The sequence below is a fragment of the Sinocyclocheilus grahami genome, unplaced genomic scaffold (genome assembly GCF_001515645.1).
Source record: "Sinocyclocheilus grahami isolate Dianchi unplaced genomic scaffold, SAMN03320097.WGS_v1.1 scaffold245.1, whole genome shotgun sequence".
NCBI lineage: Eukaryota > Metazoa > Chordata > Actinopteri > Cypriniformes > Cyprinidae > Sinocyclocheilus > Sinocyclocheilus grahami.
This window is the reverse complement of record NW_015505424.1, coordinates 151,809-161,017: the sequence shown is the minus strand read 5'-3', so window position 1 is coordinate 161,017 and position 9,209 is coordinate 151,809. Positions and strand designations below refer to the sequence as shown.

Genomic DNA, 9,209 nt, shown 5'->3' with positions numbered 1-9,209 from the left:
TGAAAGAATTTGCGAGTCAGAATTCAGTCAGCGCGCGCTGAACAATGGATCATCTGAACGCCTCTGATTGGCCATTGCATTCATAAGCGTAACATAATCGTGTGTGATTGGTTATAACACGCAACACTCTTAAAACGTGGAAAAATAAATATAATGGAACAAATAAACCCTAATATTAATTAAATAGTAGGTAATATTAGTAACCTGATAGTAACAAATAATAGTACTATTAGTAACCTGATAATAATAATAATAATAATAATAATAATAATCGTCTTGCTATCGTCAGTGGCATCAGCCACAGGCGATATCTCTGACTATCGTCGATACACGATGGGCTACTATCGTCTATCGGCACAACCCTAAATACAACCCTGAACACTGGATGGAAATGAACAGCTTGAACATTCTGTAACATTTTTGGCCCATTGAATAAATAAATAGTACACTGAAACAAAAAATGGTGTATTTACTAATTGAAACTATTCTTACTCAGAAATTGCTAATACATTTTACAAAAAATAGGCTATTACAAATAAACGGCAAGTACCGCATTTAATTAAACATGAAAAGACTGAAGTAGAATTTCCTCAAATATTTACAACTTTGAGAAATCTTTTTTGTTTTCATTTACAGTGTAATATGGGTGAATAAATGATGACATCATTTGTGTCAGCTAATATTCTGCCATTAACTGTATTTATTGTTGATTGTCAGATTTTGAAGAAAGCTTTCTACAGTGGATACCAAGATACCATATACTTCTTGCAGCAGAGCAGTGAGTGACTGTATTGCAAAATTTATTGTAATTTTTTTTTTTATTTAAATTTAATGTTTAAGTATTCATAGGTATGTATACACTTACTTTTTTTTGCATTTGATAAGAGTGATGCATACAATGTCAACGTATGACTAAAACCCTTTCATGTAAACAATTGTAGAGATGTACAAATGCAAGGAAATCGTTTGCCCTATTTTGAAAGACTGATTGGAAATGTTGGAAATGTTCAATACTCAGACACATCGATCTTAAAACAAGCTGGAATAACTCTATGAAAATGAATAGAGGATTTGTAAATATTTCTAAAGTTTACATATGTAAAGGGTTTACATTTTAGAAGCTGTTCATACATTGATGATATGCATATTAGTATTCATCCAAATATAAAATAAAAAGTATGTGCTAGAACTACATTTTACATGCAAATATACCATAAAAAATGTTGGGGTCAGTAAGATTTTTATTTATTTGTTTATTTATAGGATAGAAATTAAGTATTTTTTTTTAGGCATGGATGCATAAAATTAATTAAAAGTGGCATTTACAATTTTACATTGTTACAAAGGACTTCTATTTTTTTAAATGCTGTTCTTTTGAACTTTCTATTAATCTGAGAATCCCTCCAAAATGTATAAATGTACAAAAAATATTAAGCAGTGCAATTGTTTTTAACATTAATAATAATCAGAAATGTTTCCCGAGCAGCAAATCAGCATATTAGAATGATTTCTGAAGGATCATGTGACACTGAAGACTGGATTAATGATGCTAAAAATTTAACTTTGATCACAGGAATAAATTACATTTTAAATGTAAAATCAAATAGAAAACAGCTACTTTAAATTGTAATACTATTTCACTGTATTACTATGTTTTTCATCAAATAAATGCAGCCTTGGTGAACATAAGTGACTTATACAAAAAAGTAATAAGACCTTTCTAAATGTAAATAGTCATAATTGATAGTAGCTAGTTGGACAGGCAATTGTTGTCTGTTGCTATATTGTGTATTATAGCCCAGTTTGAACGTTGTCTTTAGTCAGCATTTGGAAGTAATGTTTTAGTTCTGTCCACCTGCTTTAAACAGCGCTGTCATTAATACTGTCTCACACACCTCGACAGATGCACTGCCACTGTATCCTGAATGGAGAAAGGAGTCTGATGCATCTGGTGTTTCGGTGAGCTCAGATCACTGGATGCTGACACAGACTGATCGTGCTGAAGAAGAGGAATACCAGCAGGACTGCCCTGAACAACCTGAACAGAAGACCGTCAATGGAGTTTGTTCATCTTTGAGTCCATCCCTTCAAGAGCAGACAGTACATAAGAACTCACCAGTAGAGGTTCAGGAAGGTACTGTAGTGTCCCGTTTCCATTTCTGATTATGGAGAATTTGATACAGAAGTGAAACAGTCTCCTATTCTGTTTTAGTGCTGTTGTGTAATATCATGGGGCAGCTGGAGATTGTGAGTAATTCAAACATCTCTTTACCTCAACGGACTCTCTCATACCTGCTCTTATTGTTCACACTTCCAGTCTGGAGTGCCACAACCTTATGGGACAGGTACTGATCTAATTATGGTTTATTTAGAAAAAATGTTTAGTGACTTTATTAAACAATATATGTGGTTTTGGTGCTCTTTAGCTGTAGCACATCAGTTCAAGTGGCACTGGCATGTGAATCGATCATCTCTTCTGCGTTACTTGTAGATACAGCACTAAATATTTTTTTATATATATAATTAAATAAGAATGAACATTATGTAAGGTGTGTTGAAAGAAACAGTACAACTTGCTGAACTATATAATGTTTGATGTAATCACTCAATCAGTGTTTCAACTGCAGAAAGACGTCAATGAAACCGCTTGTAAACAATATTTCACCTATAATGTTGCATTTACCTCAGGAAAGCCATTCAATGTCCATGGAATTGTTAGTGAACTCTATTGACTTTATGTGTCAAAGAAACAAGCACGCAGACATCTTTGGAATTCTGCCTTTGAACTTCCGTTCCTTTTTGAACGGTCTCTCCCGTTGTATTACACGCTTATGCGGTAAACTCCTGTTTACTCTGATACTGAAGCCTGATTTGTACACGTTCGTGTCCTGCACGAACCAATGGCGCTTTAACCCACCAAAAGGGTTAGGAAGCTGACTGCTATGTAAGTCAGCTCTGAGTGCCATTTCGTCAGAATTTTTCTCCTTCAGCAACAAAGATCATCTCCTCGCTGGACTCTGAAAAGCCGAAGCAAGCCCAGCCTGCTCTCCCATTTCTTCCCTCCCAAGAGTCTAGGAGGAAGAAACAGTGGCAGGAAGAAGGCAGCAGGGCTCAAACACTGGGCTCGAATGAACTCACGACGGCACAGGTCCTGCGTGCTTCACTCTCCCTGCAACATCGCGACTCGCCTGTGTGCTTCACACGTGAGGATCAGTGCCCCTCATTGGCAGCGAGCAGCTTGATTTCCTTTGGCAGGTCTGAGGAGGAAGTTGTCGTGGATGACTTGATGTCATTGACAGCTTCAGATGCAGAGGAGTGGGTGTGTTCCGGCGAAGATCCTGACATCCTCCTTCCAATGCAAGCAACAAGGCCCAGCGTGGACAGCGAGCTGATCCGCATTCTCACCAAGGCTGTGGAGGATCTAGACCTACCTTGGTCGGCTCCTGAAGAGTCAGTTTGCGGCCTCTTAGACGAGTGGTACCTGAAGGGACACAGTCAACGATCATCCTGCCAGCAGCACGCCCTGTTCTTCCCAGAAGTACATGAAGAACTCACCAGGACATGGCGTGCCCCCTACTCTGCGCGTTAATCCCTCCACTTCTGCCACTCTCACCACTGTTGATGGCACTGCAGAACGAGGTTATGGCAAGCTCCCCCCCTCTCAAAGAGGCAGTCGATGCGCATCTGTGCCCTTCATCGACCCTGGGGTTGAAAGCCCATGTAGCGCACCCATCTATACCCTGCAGAACTACCTCAGCCCTAGCAAACAGGGCTTATTCAGCAGCTGGCCAGGCTGGTATAGTGCTTCACATAATGGCAGTGCTCCAAGTGTTTTAGGCCAAACTTATCCGCACCATGGACGAGTCCTGCCAGAGTTCTGATGCCTTTAGAGTGCTGCACAAAGCAACTAACTTGGCTCTGCATGCTACTAAGGCCACTGCACATGCGATCGGCAAGGCCATGGCCAACTTGGTGGTGCTGGAGTGCCACATTTGGCTAAATCTGATGGAGGATCGCATGTGCGATCACTTCCTGCCGAAGTGCTCCAGTGTGGCGACTGTTTTAAGTCACCAGAAGGCTCCATCCTCTCAGCAGCCTGCCAAGCTGGTGCCGCCTCAGCCCCAGCCCCAGCCTAAGTCTGAGCCTGGGCTTCCGCAGCGCCCCTGGATGGCGAAATGCTACCCGCCCCCGTGTGATGAACTGCCACTCGAAAAACTCAGACCATTTGCCATCCGGCTCCAGGCTTGGAAAGCCATCCCGGATGTGTCAAGTTGGGTTCTAAAAACCATATAACAAGGCTACTCGCTCCAGTTCGCTTGCAGGCCACCTCGCTTCAAACTTCGGTACGGGACAGCAATGCTCACATTCTCTGGTCCGAAGTGCAAACTCTGCTTGCAAAAAGAACCATGGAAACGGTTCCTCTAGCAAACAGCAACTCAGGATTTTAAAGCCGTTACTTCCTTTATGTTCCCAAGAAAGATGGCGGGCTCAGGCCCATTCTCGACCTCAAGCATCTGAACCACTCGCTTATGAAATGGCTGTTTAAGATGCTGACTTTGAAACAGATCCTCGGTCAAATATGCCCCTGGGACTGTTTTTTTATCGGTGGATCTGAGATATGCTTACTTTCACATCCAGATAGCCCCCCATCACAGACTGTTCTTGAGATTTGCGTTCAAGGGAGTGGCCTATCAATATACAGTCCTGCCATTCGGACTGTCTCTGGCCCCACACACTTTTACAAAGTGCATGGACATGGCTCTTTCCCCTCTGAGGCAGATGAAAATCTGCATCTTGAATTACCTAGACGATTGACTGGTTTTAGCCATATCAAAACGGGAACTGCTGCTCAGCCACCTGGAGCGGCTTGGGTTGAGAATCAATTTAGCCAAGAGCTATCTGTCTCCCAGCCAGCGAGAAGTCTTTCTGGGGACAGCAGTTATCAATTCTGCCCAGATGAAGGCATGGATTACGCCGAAACGCTCCTTGATAATTCAGCAGCTAGCGGTGTCATTCAGACTCAGGACTTCATGTACACTCAAGGGCTTTCCAGAGGATGCTCGGCCTCATGTCCTCTGTGATTCCTCTGGGCCTGCTTCATATGTGGCCCCTCCAATATTGGCTCAAAGCCCATGTCCTGTCCCACAATTGGCGCCTGAAACGTTTTTCATCTCGAGGTAACCCACTGCTGTATCAGAGCTGTGGGACCTTGGAAAAAAGCGACTTCGTTCTGCACTTGCTTATAGCATGGCACTATTGAATGCATTCCCCATAAGCGTGTAACGCAATGTTAGAGACCTTCGAAAGAGAACGCTCCAGTTACTTACATAGACTCAGTTCCCTAAGAAAAAGGAATGAGCGTTGCGTAAGCTGGCATTTTATAAGGTTGGACGCGAGTCAATGACTGTCACTATCAGTCAAAATATTCTGATGAAATGGCACTCAGAGCTAACTTATATAGCAGTCAGCTCCATCCCTTTTGGGCGGCTGAAGCGCCATTGGTTCGTGCAGCTGCACGAACGTGAACAAATTAGGCTTCAGTATCAGAGTAAACAGGAGTTTTGCCCATAAGGGTGTAACACAACACTTGTTCTCTTATCTCAGGGATTCGAGGTTAAGTAAGTAACCAGAGCATTTTTGCGGGAGCTCTATAGCATCACTGTTGAAGAGTAGTTAGCTGGTGAAGTGGATTTACTTATTGTAGATTTAACGAAAGTTATCATGAGCATTGTGACGTTCAAAGCGGATATCACTACAAATGTCAGACCAAGAGGATTTTAAAATGAGCGGTTCATTCATAAATTCGTACAATATTACCTTCACGCTGTGAAAATAAAACTGTAACACAGAGGGCCCTATTTTAATGATCTATGCACATGGTCTGAAATGCATTGCGCAGGTGTACTTATGGCGTGTCCGAATCCACTTTTGCTAGTTTATTGACGGGAAAAACGGTCAGCACTCCAGGCGCATTGTCCAAAAGGGTTGTGCCTAATCTCTTAATGAGTCATGGGTGTGTTTTGGGCATGACGTGCAGTAAACAAATCAGAGTCTCATCTCCCATTCCCTTTTTTTGTGCTCGCACCGTAGCGGATTAGCTATTTACATGGCGGAATTTGTAAGAGCAAAGACTGAACGCTTCTCCAGAAAGGAAACGGATCTGCTCATGTGCAAGGTTAAAGCGCGCAAAGAGCCATCTACGGGGCACAATAATCTTTTACATTGTAATCCTTTCATTTTAAATATTTGCCATGTTTGTGTGCGTGCTGTGCTGTGTGTGTAATAAGCAGAGTGTACGTGCGTTGTGCACCCGCCTATAGGCGCATATTACTAACGTGCCCTTTAAACAAATAAAAAAATATTGCGTCATTGACTTTAGTTTAGACCTGGTTTTGTTGGTCAGTGGCACAATCGTTTTAAGTTGCCTCAAAATAGCAATGCTCCAACAATGTGCCTGAACACACCTTGTTTTCAGACCAGCACGCCCATGGACGAACAGATGGGCGCAAGAGCATTTGCTATTTAAATAACGTGGTGCTGGACGTGAAAATGATAACCCTGTCGGGCTGAAACTATCAAAAAACACTTGCATCGCGCCTTATGTTGCGTTGCGCCGGAGGTATGATTGGGCCCAGAAAACAACTAGTGCTAAAAATGGCTGGGGCTACATAATAAATCCATGTATTATATTACATATACGTTTTATTTTTACTTAACCTGTTGTCTTTATTATTTACATTTACATTTAGTCATTTAGCAGATGCTTTTATCCAAAGTGACTTACAAATGAGGACAATGGAAGCAATCAAAATCAACAAAAGAGCAATGATATACAAGTGCTATAACAAGTCTCAGTTAGCTTAACCCAGTACGTGTAGCAAGGGTTTTTTAAATAATATAATACATAAAAAGAAAACAGATAGAATAGAAAAAGAATAGAGCAAGCTAGTGTTAGAGTTTTTTTTGCTTTTGTTAATTGTATAATAAATGAAAAGAAAACAGACAGAATACAAAAAGATTAGAAAGCAAGTTTTTTTTTTTGAGAAAACAAGCAGCAAATGAATAGAGTGCAAGTCTAAAAGGGAATTTTAGAGTCTTTTTTTTTTTTAAATGGAAGTAGAATAGAGAGTGCTAAAGTTAGAGGGTCAAATAAAGATGGAATAGATATGTTTTTAGCCGATTTGTGAAGATGGCTAAAAAAAAAAAAAAGCCAGGAGGGAACATTTAAAAGTCTGTGAAAGTGATTTTGTGCTTCTTTGGGATGGCACAATAAAGCAACGTTCACTTGCAGAACGCAAGCTTCTAGAGGGCACATAAGTCTGAAGTAATGAACTTAGGTAAAGGGGTGCAGAGCCAGTGGTGGTTTTGTAGTAAATTCTAATTTAATTTGATTTAATTTATTTATTTTTAATTTAATTTAATTTGTAGTAAATTTCTAATTTTGGTGTATTATGTATATGTTTGAATAGATCGGTCATGAAAATGAGTTTATTACAGCCACTGTTTAAATGTTTATATTTCAACAACAAATTGGAATAGAAACAAAATTATATCATAATTTGTTGATATAAAAACAACCTTATGTACAATGTTTAAATTTCTAATTTTGGTGTATTATGTATATGTTTGAATAGATCGGTCATGAAAACGAGTTTATTACAGCCACTGTTTAAATGTTTATATTTCAACAACAAATTGGAATAGAAACAAAATTATATCATAATTTGTTGATATAAAAACAACCTTATGTACAATGTTCATACAACTTGTTTTTTTGAGCATTGATTAAAGGGATACTTCACCCAAAAATGAAAATTCTGTCATTACTCACCCTCGTATCGTTCCAAACCCATAAGACCTTTGTTCATCTTCGGAACACAAATTAAGATATTTTTGATTAAATCCGAGAGATTTCTGACCCTCACATCAGCCACGCAAGCCTGAGCAACGCAACTGAAACGTTCCCAGGCCCAGAAAGGTAGTAAGGACAACCTTAAAATAGTCCATGTGAAATCAGTGGTTCAACTGTAATGTTATGATGCTACGAGAATACTTTTTGTGCACAAAGAAAACAAAAATAATGACTTTATTCAACTATTTCTTCTCTTCTGGGTCAGTCTCTGCTGCAATTCACAAGAGTACAACAACGCGTGTGCATTCCTCTGCTTGTAAACAAGGCGCAGCGCATGCGTGTTCTACATCAGAACATTGGCTCCTGCGTCAGCAGCATCACGCACATGCATCTTGTTACTCTCAGATTTCTGAGTTTCAGTATAAAATTAATTTCGGTACATCACTAATTTTATTTAAATGCATAAAACTGACATAATTAAAAGCTAAAATTGAATAAGATTCGCAGCCTAGGTTTTTAATTTAAAATTCAACATTTTAACGCTGCTCATAAGCACTCATGATTTGTTGTTTCACAGGTACCATAAATGGATCACTAATGCTATGACTGTGGCATACTGGCTCTGGCATGGTATTAAGCTATTCATGATCTTCATACTCAAAATTGTACTGTCCTCAATGAGGAAAGCCCTTGGAGACATGTAAGCACACAGTAAAAACATTTTCTGCTGTTAACTCTTACTGTTACCATTGTGGAATTTTGAATGTTTGGCACTCTCTTCTATCTTTTGCAAAGAATGCTGAGTTTGATCAGTTTCATACCTGAGCAAGTTCACGATGAGCAGCATAGACGCAGAGAGTTGGCTGAGAGACACATGGCCTCCTCTAATCTGAATGGTCACGTCTCTGCTGTTTTCCCGCCGAGTCCCTCCATGGCACAGACCCTCCCAAACCTCTACACACTCCTGATATCACTAGAGACAGCAGAAAGTACGTGGAGAAGACGCAAGATAGAGGTGCAACACACTTTACAGCAACAACATGTGGCTGATGTGAAAAGAATTTAAAAACATGCAAGCAGTGTGAGATGGTTAATGTTACTCATCACAGAGTTGATCGATTGCTCTGTGCTGCTTCAGATGGAAAAGTTTAATTGTTTTTTAAATCGAAATACTAAATACATGTACTAACATACAACTAGCAATTGTACAGGACATATAAAAGAAAAAAATTAAGGATTTTACGAAATGTCTAAGGTAAAATATTATTATTTTATATTATTATTATAAATATTTTTAAACATTTACATTCACCAAGTTGTATAACAGTACTACTTAATTCTATTATTTTTATCAACA

At 39.6% G+C, this 9,209-nt stretch overlaps 1 long non-coding RNA gene across 1 annotated transcript; it reads left to right on the top strand.

The window, feature by feature from the left end:
- The first annotated feature begins 2,243 nt into the window (after nt 1-2,243).
- Nucleotides 2,244-8,865, top strand: LOC107598152 (uncharacterized). The gene is made up of 3 exons (XR_001610524.1): nt 2,244-2,345; nt 8,430-8,552; nt 8,648-8,865. It is a non-coding gene; the product is annotated as an uncharacterized lncRNA (long non-coding RNA).
- The last annotated feature ends 344 nt before the right edge of the window (nt 8,866-9,209 follow it).